The sequence below is a fragment of the Toxorhynchites rutilus genome, chromosome 3 (genome assembly GCF_029784135.1).
Source record: "Toxorhynchites rutilus septentrionalis strain SRP chromosome 3, ASM2978413v1, whole genome shotgun sequence".
Taxonomy (NCBI): domain Eukaryota; kingdom Metazoa; phylum Arthropoda; class Insecta; order Diptera; family Culicidae; genus Toxorhynchites; species Toxorhynchites rutilus.
This window is the reverse complement of record NC_073746.1, coordinates 284,409,227-284,426,929: the sequence shown is the minus strand read 5'-3', so window position 1 is coordinate 284,426,929 and position 17,703 is coordinate 284,409,227. Positions and strand designations below refer to the sequence as shown.

Here is a 17,703-nt window from a genome sequence, read left to right as displayed (position 1 = left end):
TAATCGACGACGAGAAATGTTGAAATTCTTACCATAAGAAGACAAAGTTTCATTAAGGCTTCGGTTGCTCGAGTAATACGATTTCACTAAAAATACACTTTATTATAAATTGTACATCTTGACACTAAAAACCATCCGATCAGACTGAACGAGTCTGAATATTATCGTCCATTATCGTCGTCGTGGGGAAGGCAGTGTTACCATCGAAGGAACGAAAAAAAAATTGTAAGGAGCTATTCGATTTTTTTGCGTGAGCGTTTAATCTGAACGACCCTGTATTAGCCGTTTCACCTGCCTTCAACAGCTCATTATAGGCTACACCCTTCAGGTCTTACCGAATATAGAGCACTATCTTCCTGGTAATGTGGGCTACCGATCTTCTGATTTTTTTTCCCTTTTGAAGTCGTTCGGAAACTGCTTGGTAAGTTTTCTTCGAATCGCTGTGAGTTTATCACATCTCCGTTTATGAACCTCGAGTAACTCATAAAAGTGTATATGTGTCGATCAAAAAACAACGACCGAGAGAGACCAGATCATTGTCATATAGCTGTATACCTGATTTGTCTCAAATTGGTTTTTAATTTGATTTTAATAATTGATTTGAACGTAAATGTTAGTTGTTTTATGGGGAAAAAGCAGAACTAAATAAATGGATAGCTTGTGAATAGCTACAATGTAAAGAAAAAACATGTGAAGAATCTCTGAAATCGGTAACCGTTTATTGTTTGGTAAAATATATCGAACCCTTTGAAAAAAGAGTGTTCAAATGGAATATTGTACAATGAAATCGCGATTTGACTTGTTATCCAAATTCTTTGGCTCCAGAACTTCAACGTTCTCTGCAACTGCTTTTTACTGCTATTATGTTTTGTTTGGAATTTGAGCTGACGAAACTCGATTAAAAACTCATTAGAATTTGCATAAGGCGATCATTTCAAGAGGTAGGTACACTCTTACAAAAAAAAAATTAATATATGACGAATTTTTTTATGAATACCACCAATTATCAGTAATTTTTTTGCCGAACGAATTATTCGTACATATTGTGCGATAAAAATGATGAACAAATGTCAAACCGGTCGATTCAAGGTTGGCTCAACATGTTTGAAAATGATTCAAAATAACTTTCCTTTATGAATTGCCGCTATCCGCTCTGTGAAATTCGAAATGGTGACAGATACATTTTCTTCGTGGTTGCCAGGAATGAAATCGTCGAAGTTACCAATACCGTGTAGTAAAATGTATCAATCGTTAGTAGAGATGTGTATTGCATCTGACATTCATTTTACATACGGTTGGTAGTAAATATGTACAGAAAATATGTAACGTTTGGCATTACCAAATATTTGGTAGTTTAGAGTTTAGTTATTTGGTAGAAGAAAGTTACTCTATCAGATTAGCACGCCCGATAGCAATTTCAAATCGTTATATTAGGCTGTCAAAAAAGTCCTGCGGTATTTCCGCGAGGCGTCGTTGTAAGCGCGTAGTTCTAGTTGTATTCATTGTATCGAGTCATACTATAGCTTGTTGGAAAGGTATTTTTGCGCGCTATAATATAGTACTTGACAGTGTTTTGTTTGGTTAACTCGTTCGTGAGTTATAGTGTCGCAAATATGGAGCAAAATAAAGAGAAAATCCGACATATTTTACAGTACTACTATGACAAAGGCAAAAATGCATCTCAAGCTACCAATAAAATTTGTGCAGTTTATGGACCCGATACAGTTTCCATTTCCACTGCACAACGATGGTTTCAACGTTTTCGTTCTGGTGTAGAGGTCGTCGAAGATGCGCCACGCTCCGGAAGGCCTGTCGTCGAAAATTGCGACAAAATCGCTGAATTAGCCGAGAAAGACCGGCATAGTAGCAGCCGTAACATCGGCCAAGAGCTGGAGATAAGTCATCAAACCGTTATTAACCATTTGAAGAAGCTTGGATTCACAAACAAGCTCGATGTATGGGTGCCACACACGTTGACGCAAAAAAAAACATCTTTGACCGTATCGACGCATGTGAATCGCTGCTGAATCGCAACAAAATCGACCCGTTTCTGAAGCGGATGGTGACTGGCGATGAAAAGTGGGTCACTTACGACAACGTGAAGCGCAAACGGTTGTGGTCGAAGCCCGCTGAAGCGGCTCAGACGGTGGCCAAGCCCTCATTAACGGCCAGGAAGGTTCTGCTGTGTGTTTGGTGGAGTTGTCAAGGAATAATCTATTATGAGCTGCTTCCTTATGGCCAAACGCTCAATTCGGACCTGTACTGCCAACAACAGGACCGCTTGAAGGTAGCACTCATGAAGAAGAGGCCATCTTTGATAAACAGAGGCCGCATTGTCTTCCATCAGGACAACGCCAGGCCACACACTTCTTTGGTGACGCGCCAGAAGCTCCGGGAGCTCGGATGGGAGGTTCTTTTGCATCTGCCGTATAGTCCGGACCTTGCACGAAGTGACTACCACCTGTTTTTGTCCATGGCGAACGAGATAGGTATTCAGAAGTTAGCCACAAAAGAGACCTGTGAAAATTCGCTATCCAATTTTTTTTCGCCAATAAGGAAGCGAGCTTCTATAACAGGGGTATTATGAAGTTGGCATCTCGTTAGGAACAAGTCATCAAACATAACGGCGCATATTTGACTTAAAACAGATGATTGTAACTAATTTTATGAACAAATGAAAATTTAAAAAAAATACCGCAGGACTTTTTCGACAGCCTATATATATATATATATATATATATATATATATATATATATATATATATATATATATATATATATATATATATATATATATATATATATATATATATATATACATATATATATAAATGGATATCTGTCTGTCTGATTCTTATGGATTCGGAAACTGCTGAACCGATCAGCATGAAAATTGGTATGTAGGGGTTTTTGGGGCCGGCGAAGGTTTTCGTGATAGTTTGGGGGCCTCCCATACAAATGAAACACAAACTTCTGCATAACTCGAGAACTAATCAAGCACAATTTGGGATGTGAGGGTTTTTGGGTATGAGAAATGTTTCTATGATGGTATGACTTCTCTGGAATGGAGAGAGGGTCCCATAAAAATTTTACACAAATTCCATCAAAAAATATTCCAACCAAACATGACAAATTTCGGAAAACTCTGAAGGAAAGCCCATTTGATGTTTGCGATAGCAAAATTGACCTTTGTTCGAAACTGGAAATGGATTTTAATGTGATGAAACGCACTCCTCTATCTTCTTCTACCTATGCAAAAAAAAAGAATCGCCGGATGCGTTGATAAGAGCAGAAATTGAGGAAGGAATTGTCCGATTTAGGGCTGTCTTTGGTCTATCATATTTTCTGTATAAAACATTTATTCCATGTAACGGAGAAACATGTTATTTGCAAGTGGTTGAAAAATCTTGAACGAGAATTGTGTCTGAAAATAATATGATATTATAATGATGAGATTTGTTAGAAATACTACAAATTTTACAGTAAAAGGTTAACTCAACGGGGTCGATTAGAAGATCAATCAATGAACATTTCTGCGATTGGACCCATGAACTTGCTCATAGTAAGAAAACGTGAATGTTTGAAGGTATTGATAACAAAAAACAAATTTTGGGCGGGACGAAGTTTGCCGGATCAGCTAGTAGCTCATAATTATCATTCGTTCATATGTATAAAACAATACATTTGCAGCAGCCGATGATGACAACCGATTACGCTTTGCTTCGTACATAGTCTTTCGCTGTCAACAGTTCTGCAAGAAGCTGAAAGATAAACTCTAGCACACCTTGCCAAATGTGAGGATCGTGATTGCGTTCAATTCGAAATGTTTTCAAATATCAGTAGATTTTTTTTAGCAATGGGATTTTTTTGAACGCGAAGACGAACAATTGTCATCCCATTTGCCACTTCGTTGAAAAAGTTCCAAAAGGTGTCGTGAACTTTGTTTGTGCCGGATATCGGATAGCGACCTACTGTCTGGCCCGATACCGGATATCACAAAAAAAAATAATAATTTCTCATTAACAGAAGATAAATCATAACAAAATAGCTCATTACCATCATCCATACATAATTAAAATAAGATTTGATTACTGAAATGCAAGAACTTTTGCTCAAAGCATTAATTTATAAACAGCATTACTTTTATTATTAACTAGCTGACCCGGCAATCTTCGTCCCGCCCAAAATGGATTTCTTGTTATGAATACTTTCAAACATTCACGTTTCGAACATTCATGGGTCCAATCGCAGAACTCTCCATAGATTAATTTTCTAATTGACCCTTTACAAATTCCTTTCAATATAAATTTCCTAGTACAGATCGGACTCGATTATCCGGGATTCGATTATCCGGTATTTTAGACTCGATTATCCGGAGTATTTTATTTTTGGTTTTCGGAAATTTTGAATAATTTGTATAATAATTCCATATTGAATAGCTGATATGGGTATCAAATGAAAGGACTTGACTAGTAGAATGCAGTTAATCATGAAAAATGCAAATCCAAGATGGCGGCCACTACAAAATGGCGGATTACATATTTTCTCAGAATCCCATCAATATCAAATGATAGGGCTTGACTAGTAGAAAATAGTTATTTATGAAAAATGCAAATCCAAGATGGCGGCCACTACAAAATGGCGGGTTTCATATTTTCTCAGAAACTCATCAATATGGGTATCAATGGGGCTTGACTGGTAGAACACAGCTATTGATGGAAAATGCAAATCCAAAATTGCCGCCACCACAAGATTGCGCCATATATATTTTTTTCACAACCCCATCAATATTGGTATCAAATGAAAGGGCTTGACTAGTAGAATACAGTTATTTATGAAAAATGCAAATCTAAGATGGCGGCCACTACAAAATGGCGGACTACATATTTTCATTGATTTATGAAAAATTATGAAAAATACAAATCTAAAATGGCCGCCATCATAAAATGGTACCATATTTTTTTCAAAGCCCCATCAATATTGGTATCAAATGGAGGTGCTCGACTGGTAGAACACAGTAGATCATGAAAAATCCAAATCCAAGATGACCGCAGTTCCTAAATAAACATTCACTTTTTAATGGTTCCATTCAGCTTGCCCTGTTTGTATGTATGTTTGAGTGTTTGTAGGGTTGTCCCACATTAATAGAAAATTGACCCCGTTCCTGTTCACTGATTGATCTGAAATTTGGAGCATACTTTTAATTCTACTATCATTATAAAACTGCGTATTCCATGTTCTTGAAAAAAATAATTTGGCCTCCGCTTAAAATGGCTGAATGGCTTGACTTGGAGAATATACTACACCATGAACAAAAAATTCAGAAGGTCACCGCCATAAAATGGTCGACTATGTATTTTTTGCAATCCCCTCAATATTGGTATCAAATGAAATGATTTGACTAATAGAATACAGAATACATACATACAAACAGGTCAAGCTGAATCAAACCATTTAAAAAGTAATTAGTTGTTTGGGGACTGCGGCCATCTTGGAATTGGATTTTTCGTGATCTGCTATGTTCTACTAGTCGAGAACTTCCTTTTGATACCCATATTGAAGAGATTTTGAAAAAAAATATATGGCGCCATTTTGTGGTGCCGGCCATTTTGGATTTGCATTTTTCATAAATAACTGTGTTCTACTAGTCAAGACCTTTCATTTGATACCCACATTGAAGCGGTTCTGAGAAAATGTGTAATCCGTCATTTTGTAGCGGCCGCCATCTTGGATTTTTAAGACCATGGAATACGCAATTTTATAATGACACCAGAGATAAAGATGTGTTCCAAATTTTAGATCAATCGCTCAACAGGAAAAGGGTAAAAGGGCCTGGCCGGGTAAGGGAGTAAAAAGTGCCCCCAAACCAAATCACTAGCTGTATGGCAAATATTGTAAAGGATATTAAATAAGAAATTTTGGTGGTTTATTTGAACTCCTATGTAGTTTGACGTACGATCTATAGTGAAAAACCTACTTTTTCGTTTATTTCACGTCATCCTCAATAGATCCGAGATAAAAATTTTAAAAAAATACTGAATGTACATCTTACCACGGTGTATCAAGAAAAAATATCAAAAAAATTTCATCAAAAATTTTAGTACTAAAAAAAATATTTAAATTCTGAAAAAAAAATTTTTGGGATTTAGAGATTCAGTACTACTCTAATTCATATTTAAAAATGCTCTGGCATTTCGAAATTAATTTGGAAAAAATTATAACTTTGGATTCCCTCCTGCTCAAATTTTTATTTAAATGCGTTCGTATGTGTCTTTTTTCTACATGTGGCGTAATTTTTCCTGAATTTTTAAGAGCATTGTGTGACACAAAAATAATTTTCTTCATCGTCTACATTATTATTTTTATTTTTTTGTAAACGATTATTTCATTGTATTCGTGGTTTTCAATTGAAAGATTAAAATAAAAAAAAACAAATCGGATTTGTGGTTTCAAAGTTATATTTTTTTTCAAAATTTCGAAACGCCAAAAAATCTATAACATTTTTTTGTATTATGTATTATTTTTTTTATTATTTTATTTTTATTATTAGATATTTGAAAAAAAAAGCTTGAAGATATTTATCTATCTAGAAAATCCGTAAGAGCACATTCAAATATGAATTAGAGTAGTACTGAATCTCTAAATCCCAAAAAAAAAATTTCAAAATTTAAATATAATTTTTAGTACTAAAATTTTTGATGAAATATTTTTTTGATAATTTTTCTTGATACACCGTGGTAAGATGCACATTCAGTATTTTTTTCAATTTTTTATCTCGGGTCTATTGAGGATGGCGTGAAATAAACGAAAAAGTACGTTTTTCACTATAGATCCTACGTCAAACCACATAGGGGTTCAAAAAAACCGCCAAAATTACTTATTTAATATCCTTTACAATATTTGCCATACAGCTAGTGATTTGGTTTGGGGGCACTTTCTACTCCCTTAGCTAACCACTCTTTGGAAATATAAAAAAAATATTTTTTGGTACCGCGCAACACTGAAAAAAATCTGAAAAAAATCACACATATCTAGAAAAGCCGTAGAAACACATTAAAATATGAATTAGAGTAGTACTGAATCTCTAAATCCCAAAAAAAAATTTTCAAAATTTCAATTTTTTTAGTACTAAAATTTTTGATGAAATTTTTTTTTGATACACCGTAGTAAGATGCACATTCAGTATTTTTTTTAAATTTTTATCTCGGATCTTTTCAGGATGGCGTGAAATAATCGAAAAAGTACGTTTTTCACTATAGATCCTACGTCAAACCACATAGGGGTTCAAATAAACCACCAAAATTTCTAATTTAATATCCTTTACAATATTTGCCATACAGCTAGTGATTTGGTTTGGGGACACTTTTTACTCCCTTACCCGGCCAGGCCCTTTCTATTAATGTGATACAGCGCTTCATACAAAGTTACAAAGTTACAAAGTTAAAATACGTTAAAACCGAGAGATTTTTTTTTTATGACTCGATTATCCGGAGGATTCGATTATCCGGAGTGAACAAAAAATCAATACTCCGGATAATCGAGTCCGACCTGTACTACCAAAACTCGTCATAAAATATATATATAAAATATATAAAAATATTTTCAGACAAAATTCTCGTTCAAGATTCTTCAGTCACTTGCGAATAACATTTTCTTGATTAGTTCTCGAGCTATGCAGAAATTTGTGTTCCATTTGTATCGACACTGATTGGCTGATTGACAGGAATTATGATCGTCCGGACTTATTCATAGCATTGCCGTTTTAACACAAATTCCGAGCACTTAATTTTCGACCCAAATTCGGGGTATACCATATAACAACGGGGTATACCGTATTCCCTTAAGAATATCGGAGTTTTCATGATTCAAATATTTGTAACATTGATGTTCAGTAAATTTAGTTTTTTAGATGAAGTATTCGGAGTATGAGTCAAAACGGTACATAAGGGTAATAAGGGAATAAAAAGGGTGAGAAAAATCGGAGTGTAGTCTCAGATATTGGTTGTCAAATGCGAAGGAAAAGTCGATAGATTCATTGCATAATGGCATCGTTTCGACGCAGTTTTCTGCCACCGAAATGTGAAATGTGCTTGTCCTTGACCATGTCACTTATCAACCAGATCGACAATTGTGAATCAACCTTTCTCAGTTCCCAGTTCCACTATTCACACATAGATGGCTCTACTTCAACGACAACCGTTACTTCCGTTATATGCGAGTCAACAAGTGATCGTAGCAGTAACATAACTCAGCCAAACATGGCTTGACGCAAACCCCAAGCGTAAGTTACCAACGATAAGGGGTCCAAAGAAAAGCATGCTCGCTAGTCACGAGGGCGATCGAATTGACGTGAGCATACTCATAAGAATGGAACGGGTGAGTCTGAGTACCGTCTCCTGTCGCTCGCGCCGTTGTTTTTCATCTAGGAAGTACTGTGTGCAATAAAGGGTAGCTTTTATGTCGGGCTGTAGTCGCTGAGAAACTCTCGTCGGATGCGGACGCGATTTTTCATCACACGCTTGCGCGGTTCTTTGCGGTGTGAGTTATATTTTCACGAGGGAGTGTAGTGCGTGCTATTACCCGGCGAAACACTCGGAAAACAAAGTGAATATATATTTTTGTTTTTATTTCGTTGCGGCAAATCAGCTGCTACTGCTGTTAGTGTTCCCTTTGTACGACGCCTCCAGCGCCGGAGTGAATCATCCAGTTTAATAATCGACACGTTCTGCAGGGTGTGTGTTAAATTATTTTTTTTTTCTCGTGTAGTTTAAGTTGGGAGAATATTCAATGTGCGTCACAAACCATGAAGCATAGGATCAAACTGACATAGTATAGCAGTTCGTGTTACATAATTCATAGAATGATCGGCGAAAATTCCGCAGCATGTGAGTGGAGTGTAACGTCGCCAAACTGCAGCCAGATCGTTGATGCAATTCCGCATGTTTGCTGCACCAGTAGTGAGCTGAACATAGGCAAACGCGAAGTGAAAACGATTTGATGCAGAGGAAAACAAGACACAGTTGCGACAGTGTTTCTTTACGCATTCAGAGAACCAGAACCCTCTACAAAATGGGACTGTGAATTTTATTACGATAAGATACATCGAATGAAAGTGACTTAGGGTGATTGTCAATGGTTGGTACTTTTCTCTTATCAGTGGCCGTGTGCTGATAATTTTCTGCTCTTGATTAAGGTTTAAAGGGCAATTATTGCACTGGAATGTTTTATTTTGATAGTGTTGTTGCGTTTTTTGTGTGAATCAATATTGCGAAGAATCAGAATCAGTTCAGAAAAAGTAAGACAAATTGTAAGAAAAAGTAAAAAATCAATGCCTGAATGTTGAATGTAGAACATTTTTCGAAAAGCAGTGTTTCAATCGACTATACTCGAGTATCGTTTCAGTCGTAACACGTGAGAATTATTCATGTATATAGTAAATTAATACAGTAGAACCTCGATTATCCGCGAGCGGATGATCGGATTTTTCGCGACAGCAAGTTCCATAGTGAATCTATAGCCCTTCCTGCAATTTTTCAGTGAGTGGTAGGCTCATACTTTCACATTATCTCACCACTGGTGTACACGACCTTATAGATGAATAGTTTCATGATTTCTGTATTAATAAAACATAGTTTTCATGCTGAATATCTTTTTTCGTGTTCGCACCCCATTTTTAGTCGATTATTGCGTTATCCGCGATATTCGTTATTCGCGATTCCCTTGCCAGACAATTCCGTGGATAATAGGATAATTTCTGCTGTATAGTGGCCTATTCAAAGTTGTTCTCCGTGTTGATCTAAACCACCTATACCCGACCTGTAGCCCTCTGGGCACTTTTTGTTGGCCCACCTGGGGTTATTTTTTGAAATCACTAATCGCGAAAATCTAAGAAAAAATTACCTATTTTTAGACGCAGGATCACTTCTTCCAGTAATGATGCCAAATGAGGGGCTTAGAATGCAAGGGGTGTAAGTGACTTGATCGATTTCTCTTCATCAACTTTTTATTTAATTAATAACTCAACTACAAAAACGTTAAGTTTGCTATAGAACTCGATAGATGAGATTCTGACCTATTTTCCACATTGTAAAATACAGATGGGAATGTATTTGCAGCTAAGTGATGACCAAAATAGAGAGTCGATGTAGATAAATCGATCAAATCACTTACACCCCTTCCATTATAAGCCCCTCAAATCAGTTTTAACGATTATAACTATTTTTGCTGCGACCATATTTTGATGATCTGCATAGCAATCGAATCGGAAATTCTTTAAGATTTGTTTTACATGCTCTACATTACGATTCCCTATTTCGTAAATAATTTAAATTACACAAAATTAGAAGTATTCCTATTTTCCTATACATTTGTTCTGCCCATTTTGTGCTCACCTATCCGTGCTGTCAATAACGAGCAACTAATGTATCAGCAAAGCACATTATTTATATACCACTGTGAATCCTGCGCGTGAATCACTCGCTGGAAATGAAAAAGCAGCGTTCGTTCTACGAACGATGTGGATAGAGAAAATATTGCACCTTGAGCTCCACCCGTTTCAATTTATGAAGTACAAACAATTAATTCGCGATTTCAGATCACAACATTCACAATTCGTCAGTCATCCTGCTAGCGATCGGACGACAGTGAGGCTTTCCAAATGACCATTCTGGAATGTTTTGAAACCTCTATAATTCAAAACACATCCTCGTTCAAGTCACACCCTCGATGCAACTAGCAGACTACAGCCTTTCTCAATACTGATATCACACACAGCGGTTTTGCTCGATGCAAAGGAGGAATTGAAGATAGATATCGCACATAGTGTGGCACATTTGTTCGACTTTTTTGTTATGTGTTATCGAATAGATAACGGTAGTAGGGAGCAAATATATAATCGCCTAGGGCGGCACTGCGTTTAGCACGAGAAGAATATTCGATGTGCATGCTGAGTGCGGTACTTGCATTTGCAATCGTGTGTTGTTTTCGCGAGAACAAAAATGAAGCACAAATCAACCATCTTCAGTAGCATCAGCCCCATCGGCCCTTCTCTCCCCACTAACAACTATCCCTTCCATGATGAACGCTAGGGAACCACGCTATCGAGGCGACCCTTCTGGCCTTCGGGCGGCGAATATCATACTAACATTCCTTCCCTTCCGCTTGTGACTGTAAGGACGTGGCCGGCGTCGTTATTGACCATTTAAAGCTCGAATTACCCAAAATTGTACAACGAGAATGATTTGTTACTCACATGCGCCATTCGGTGTGTTCTTTGTGCAAATTCGCTGGTTCAGGTCAATTACGGAAAGCAACTACGAAGTGTACAGTCTACCTAAGCTCAAGCTCAGCTCAAGCTCAAGTAATAAGAAGCGGATTGCTGTTCATATTTTTCTTGCTGGAACTGAAATTTGTGCGAATTTAGGAATACGTTCGGATTTATAGGTGACGATGATCATGATGTTTCGAATTGTAGAGGTTTTAAAAATTCTTAGTTCATTTTCCTCTAGCCTTGAAAACAACCGATTTGGAAAACTGTACTAAGCACTCGTCTTTGTGGAAGGCCATTTGGAAAACCTGGATAACTGATGAATCATGAATGACTCATTGGTATGAGCTTTGCGGAGCCACTTATTCATGATTTGTTTATACAGAATTTCAACTTAAATCATTGTTTAGTAGGTTTACATATAGATCAACTGCATATAGCAGATGTCGCGAGCTCCCAACACATCTCTAACAGGAACATAGGGTTGTCTTCCTTGGGCCCTAAGGACATTCAAAAGGTACTCTCTGGCTGCGTAGTTATCCATACATTGCCAAACTGCGTGATCGATGTCATCGTAACCGTTTCCACACCGACAGACATTGTTTTGAACAAGATTTATTCTGTGAAGATGCACATCTAGCGAGTAGTGGTTGGACATAAGTCTCCTCATTACACGAATGAAGTCACGACTTACGTCCAAACCTTTAAACCATGCTCTCGAAGAAACATTTGGAATAATTGAATATAACCATCGCCCAAGACTTCCAGTGTCCCAATCGGTTTGCCAACTCAAGAGGGAACTCTGACGCAGTAATTGGAAAAATCCATCGTATGAAATCTGTCTATCAAACAATTCGCCTTCCTGGGCACCCACCTTTGCGAGAGTGTCCGCTTTCTCATTGCCAGGAATTGAGCAATGAGAGGGGAACCATACAAAGGTTAACTTATGAGATGTTTCGATCAGTGCACTCATCTGCTGCCTCACTTTTGTGAGGAAATAAGATGGGTGCCTACTAGTTTTCATCGACTGGAGAACCTCAAGCGAACTGAGACTATCCGAGAAAATGAAGTAATGGTCTGCAGGCTTGTTGGAGATCATCCCCAATGCGAAGTCGATTGCTGCCAGCTCAGCAACATAAACGGAACAAGGTTCCTGCAGTTTACGAAAGGCGCTCGAATTTTCATTGGAAACACCGAAGCCAGTGGATCAATTGAGGCGAGACCCATCAGTGAAGTATTTTTTCATGCAATTGACTTTTTGGTACTTTCGGTTAAAAATACGGGGAATGAAAGTTGGTCGAAGCTGATCTGAAAACCCAAGTATTGCTTGTTTCATCGACAGATCGTATTCAATTGAGGAACTGCTGATGGTGAAGTGAGCACGGTCTGGAGTAAACGATGGAAGACAAATATCTGACGAAATATAGTGGTAATAAATTCTCATAAACCGAGATTGTATATTTAGATGAAGAATTTTTTCAAAGTTTTCAATCACAAGTGTGTTCGTGACTCCGCATTTCACCAGTATTCTGAGAGAAAGTTCCCAGAATCGGTTCTGTAGAGGAGTTACTCCTGCTAGAACCTCGAGACTCATGTTATGCGTTGAGTGCATACAGCCAAGGGCTATACGCAGACAATGATATTGAATTCGTTCCAATTTTAGAAGGTGACTTTTAGCTGCTGAGAGAAAGCAGAAAGAGCCATACTCCAGAATAGATAGAATAGTTGTTTTATAAAGCGTTATTAGATCACCCGGATGAGCTCCCCACCACGTGCCGCAAATCGAACGGAGAAAGTTGACCCTCTTTTGACATTTTTGCTTCAAATACGTAATGTGGGTATTCCAAGTGCATTTTGAATCAAACCAGACACTTGAAGACACTTGATTGGGTAATGCTTCTGCCCAAAAGCTTGAGTTGCAATTGGGCTGGGAACCGCTTTCGAGTAAACACTACTAGTTCTGTTTTCTGCGGCGAGAATTCGATCCCTAAGTTCCTTGCCCAGGAAGACAAGTTATCTAGGGAATTTTGCAATGGTCTTTGCAAGTTTTCGGCATGGGGACCTCTGACGGGAACCACACCATCATCTGCAAGTTGTCTTAGCGTGCATTGTTCTGCCAAACAACTGTCAATATCTTTCACATAAAAATTATAAAGAAGGGGACTGAGACATGAGCCTTGGGGAAGACCCATATAACTATTTCTGGAAGTTGTCAGTTGTCCAAGGGTAAAGTTTGAAGAAGTTATTCAAGTTATTCAAAATTCCAGGAAATCCACATCTGTCCAGATTGTCTGACAGAATTTCTATGGAAACCGAATCAAAAGCTCCCTTAATATCCAAGAATACTTAAGCCAGTTGCTCCTTGTGCGCAAAGGCCCGTTGAATATCTGTAGAAAGCAACGCAACGTTTGTTTCTTTGCTCTTGCGAAACCCAAATTGTGTACTTGATAGCAAATTATTCGTCTCGATCCATTGATCGAGTCTTCGAAGGATCATTTTTTCCAACAATTTTCTAATGCACGAGAGCATAGCAATCGGACGGTATGAGTTATGGTCAGACGCTGGTTTGCCAGGCTTTTGAATTGCTATTACTTTGACCTATCTCCATTCGGGTGGCGAATGAACTCAAGCTCGCTATCATTAGATTGTAAGTGGAAGGTCATCAATGATCCCCATGGTAGCGCCAATCGATATATCAATCAAGTGTAGCCCGCAATCCACTGAACCATCTCGAGTTCCATTTGATCTAACAAGGAACATCGACTGGTAAAAATTTGCAACGGCGGTAACAATTGGTGTCGAATCAATAGATATACTTCCACCATTGGAAGAATATCGGTTCCTCGTAGATTTGATGTATAAAAGCTCATTGGAAGCACAAAAAAGAAAAGTTCCAAGTGCTCCGTTTAAAAGAAAATCAGCCACTCCTGGCTGGGACGACGAATGTACAAAATTGTATTTGAAAAAATCTGATGCTTTCAAAGCTTTTCGTAAACATGGAACATTCACACACTTCGAGGAATATTGGCGAATGAACTGCAAAGTTTAAAGCCTCTTAAAAACAAAGAAAGAAAGAAAAGATTCGGGTGGCACAATATTGTTTTCTAGTAGGGTATTGAATAAGTCTAGCAAGCGTCTTTTCGCGATATCGGGAAGATTTTTTAGAAGAACGAATTTAATCATATCGCTTCCGGGTGAAGAGTTGTTCGATGAAAGAAGAGCCATAGAAAATTCTAGCATTGAGAATGGTCTGTCCAGAGGTCCACCGCTCGGAGACGTTTCTCGAAGAATATGTTGGGCTGGAACTGAGTCTGGACAGACCTTTTTAGCGAAAACGAATATCCATCGGTTGGAGTATTCTTCACTCTCGTTGGTAGATGAGCGGTTACGCATGTTGCGAGCGTTTCGTATTGAGGTTTCACGAAAATGACCTTCAATGACATTGCACCAATAACCGCGTTTTTTTGCTTTAATTAATTGTTTCAGCTGTATTTCAAACTTCGAATATTCCTCGAAGTGTGTGAATGTTCCATGTTTACGAAAAGCTTTGAAAGCATCAGATTTTTTCAAATACAATTTTGTGCATTCGTCGTCCCAGCCAGGAGTGGCTGATTTTCTTTTAAACGGAGCACTTGGAACTTTTCTTTTTTGTGCTTCCAATGAGCTTTTATACATCAAATCTACGAGGAACCGATATTCTTCCAATGGTGGAAGTATATCTATTGATTCGACACCAATTGTTACCGCCGTTGCAAATTTTTACCAGTCGATGTTCCTTGTTAGATCAAATGGAACTCGAGATGGTTCAGTGGATTGCGGGCTACACTTGATTGATATATCGATTGGCGCTACCATGGGGATCATTGATGACCTTCCACTTACAATCTAATGATAGCGAGCTTGAGTAAAAAGATAGATCAGACGACTTTCTCGAGCCGGAGGTTTTGGAATTCGTGTCGCTTCACCAGTGTTCAAGATAGTTAAATTGAAATCGTCACATAAATCGTAAAAAATACCCGCTCTAGCGTCATCATAAGGATCACCCCACCCAGTACCATGAGAGTTCATGTCACCCAGTATTAGAACTGGGGATGAGAGAATCGAGCCTAGATTCCAAAGTTGACTACGGCTAATGTTAGTATTTAGAGGAACGTATACTGAAGCTATGCAAAGTTCTTTATTCTTTGCCGTTATTTGACACGCGACAATTTCGACGTCTGATAGAGCTGGGAGAGGAATTTTATTGAAAGAGTAGTACTTTTTGATCCCCAGAAGTACTCCTCCATAAGAATCATTTCTATCCAGGCGAATAATGTTGAAATCGTGGAAGCCAGAAGAAAGCCATGTTTTAGAAAAGGCGAATATATCACAGTCATAATTTTGAAGTTAAAATTTGAACGAGTCTAGTTTAGGCACTAGACTACGGCAGTTCCATTGAAGCACCTTGATCATATCTTCTACTACGTTAAGTGAATTATCCATCGAAAGATATGATTGATGCAAGAAGGGGCCATGAAACAGTCAATTGCCTAAGATAAGACTTCAGAGATGGAAGCAAGGCAGAAATAAAGCTTCTAAGGGGGTCCACAATGTCCGAAAAAACTATCAATCCTCGATTGGACGCGAATTTTCTATGAGAAGATCGAGGCGCAGCGTTTTTATTTCTCTCTCTTCTGGGTAACGGCGTATAATCCTTACTGCAACCAGGAACTGGCTGAGAAGGAGTCTTCGGATGCGTTTTTTACCATTATCCTTGGAATTAGACACTCTTCTGAGGATCATTTTAGCTTTCTTACGGTGCATCATTGGTGAAGAGAGTTTTCTTTTTTGAGAATCATCCTTTGTCGAAGATTCTGGTGCAGCCGTAGTGTGATCCTCATCAGAATCAGAGTCCGATTCTTGAGTTGACAAAACCGAAAATTGGTTTTCATCATGAGCGGCTGATGCGACCTTGAGCATTTCTGCATAAGTCCGCTTGGAGCGTCCTGTGATAGAACGCTCCATTTTATCGGAGTGCTGTTTGTACCTTGGGCACTCCTGTAGTGCGTGAGGATTCTCGCCACAGTGGATACATTTTTCCACTGTTTGTGTACAAGAATCCTTTCACCACACTTACCGCAGCGGAACTTGTTTCCGCAATGGCTGGAAGAATGTCCCAAATTTTTACAGATGGTGCAATTATAGACCCGCGGTACAAACAAGCGCACCGGAAAAAAAACACTATCTACTTTCACATAGTTCGGGAGAACACAACCAGCGAAAGTCACCCGAAACGAGTGTGAAGGCTTATAGACTTTTTGGTTGTCTTCAAAGATTCTGCATGTAGTTGCCTAACATCCAGAATCTTCACAAGCCCACCAATTAGGGAGTTTTCAAAACAACCCGATGCTTTTTTTCAATTCTTCAACACTCAGACTCGCATCGGAGACTACGCCTTCTATCTCCACATCTCGAGAAGGGATGTAAATGTGGTACCCCCTGTTGAAAATCTGGTGGTCAACAATCTTGTTCGTCACATCAAAACAGCTTCGATTTATTGCTAACAGAGCACGAACAATAGACGTCCGGCTCTTACAATTGATCGATGAGGAATGACCGATCGACAATGAAATTTAATCGTTTTCGTGAATTCACGCATTGTTTCAAGGTTAAAAGTGTCTTCAAGTTGCAGCGCTTCAAGCCGGATGTGAAGAACGTATTTCTTTCCACCGTAACTGTGTTCTTCGGTGGAAAACAGAATGAGAAAATGCATTCCTGTCGCCACTACCACTACAACACAATGAGTACCGCTTGGTATAAATCTGGCATTTTAGTAACCAACATTACTATTAATTATATATGAAAGATGTTAATAAGCTATTTTGTCATGGTTTATCTTGTGTGAATTAAAAATTATTTATATTTTCTAATATCCGGTATCCGGCCGGATAGCAAATATTGGCCGGATATGCCGGATACCGAATAGCTACCGGATATCCGTTTCATCTCTAGTTTTTACGAAACTAGTAAATGTAAATCGATTTTTCTTCATGAAAATCACATATAACCGATACGAGTTTGGATTTGTTGCAAAGCCCCAAGTCTCTAGTTGCTAATACTACCATAAGGCGTGGAAATTATTCAATTTATGTTTTTTAACGATTTTCCTCAAAAAGGAATTATGATCATGGTTTGACCACCTCTGATCATGGTTTGCCCAAACAATAATCATGGTTTGTCCGGCTTTAGAATTCACCATTTTTGAATGAAAACATTCGAATTCTCAAGTAGATGTTGCATTTATCATTGCTTGAGTTTACTGTCATCATATTGATCCATTCAAAATTTAGGCTTTCTTCAGAATATTGCATTTTCTTGGGAATTTTAAAAGTGTTCTCCTCAACATACTCAACATAGAGAAACTCTATTGCTGCTATGTGCGAAAGACACAATAAACA

The 17,703-nt window shown here is 38.1% G+C and overlaps 1 protein-coding gene across 4 annotated transcripts in view; it reads left to right on the top strand.

Moving 5' to 3' along the window:
* Positions 1-8,455: 8,455 nt before the first annotated feature.
* LOC129778662 (protein patched homolog 3-like) overlaps positions 8,456-17,703 on the top strand; it is a 55,164-nt gene continuing 45,916 nt past the window's right edge. For 2 of the 4 annotated variants that reach the window (XM_055785708.1, XM_055785709.1), the window contains exon 1: positions 8,456-8,732. The gene's annotated coding sequence lies outside the window, so the exon portion shown is untranslated. Of the gene's footprint in view, positions 8,733-8,874; positions 9,136-17,703 lie in introns of those variants that run through there. The other 2 variants (XM_055785710.1, XM_055785711.1) reach the window with 1 other exon arrangement.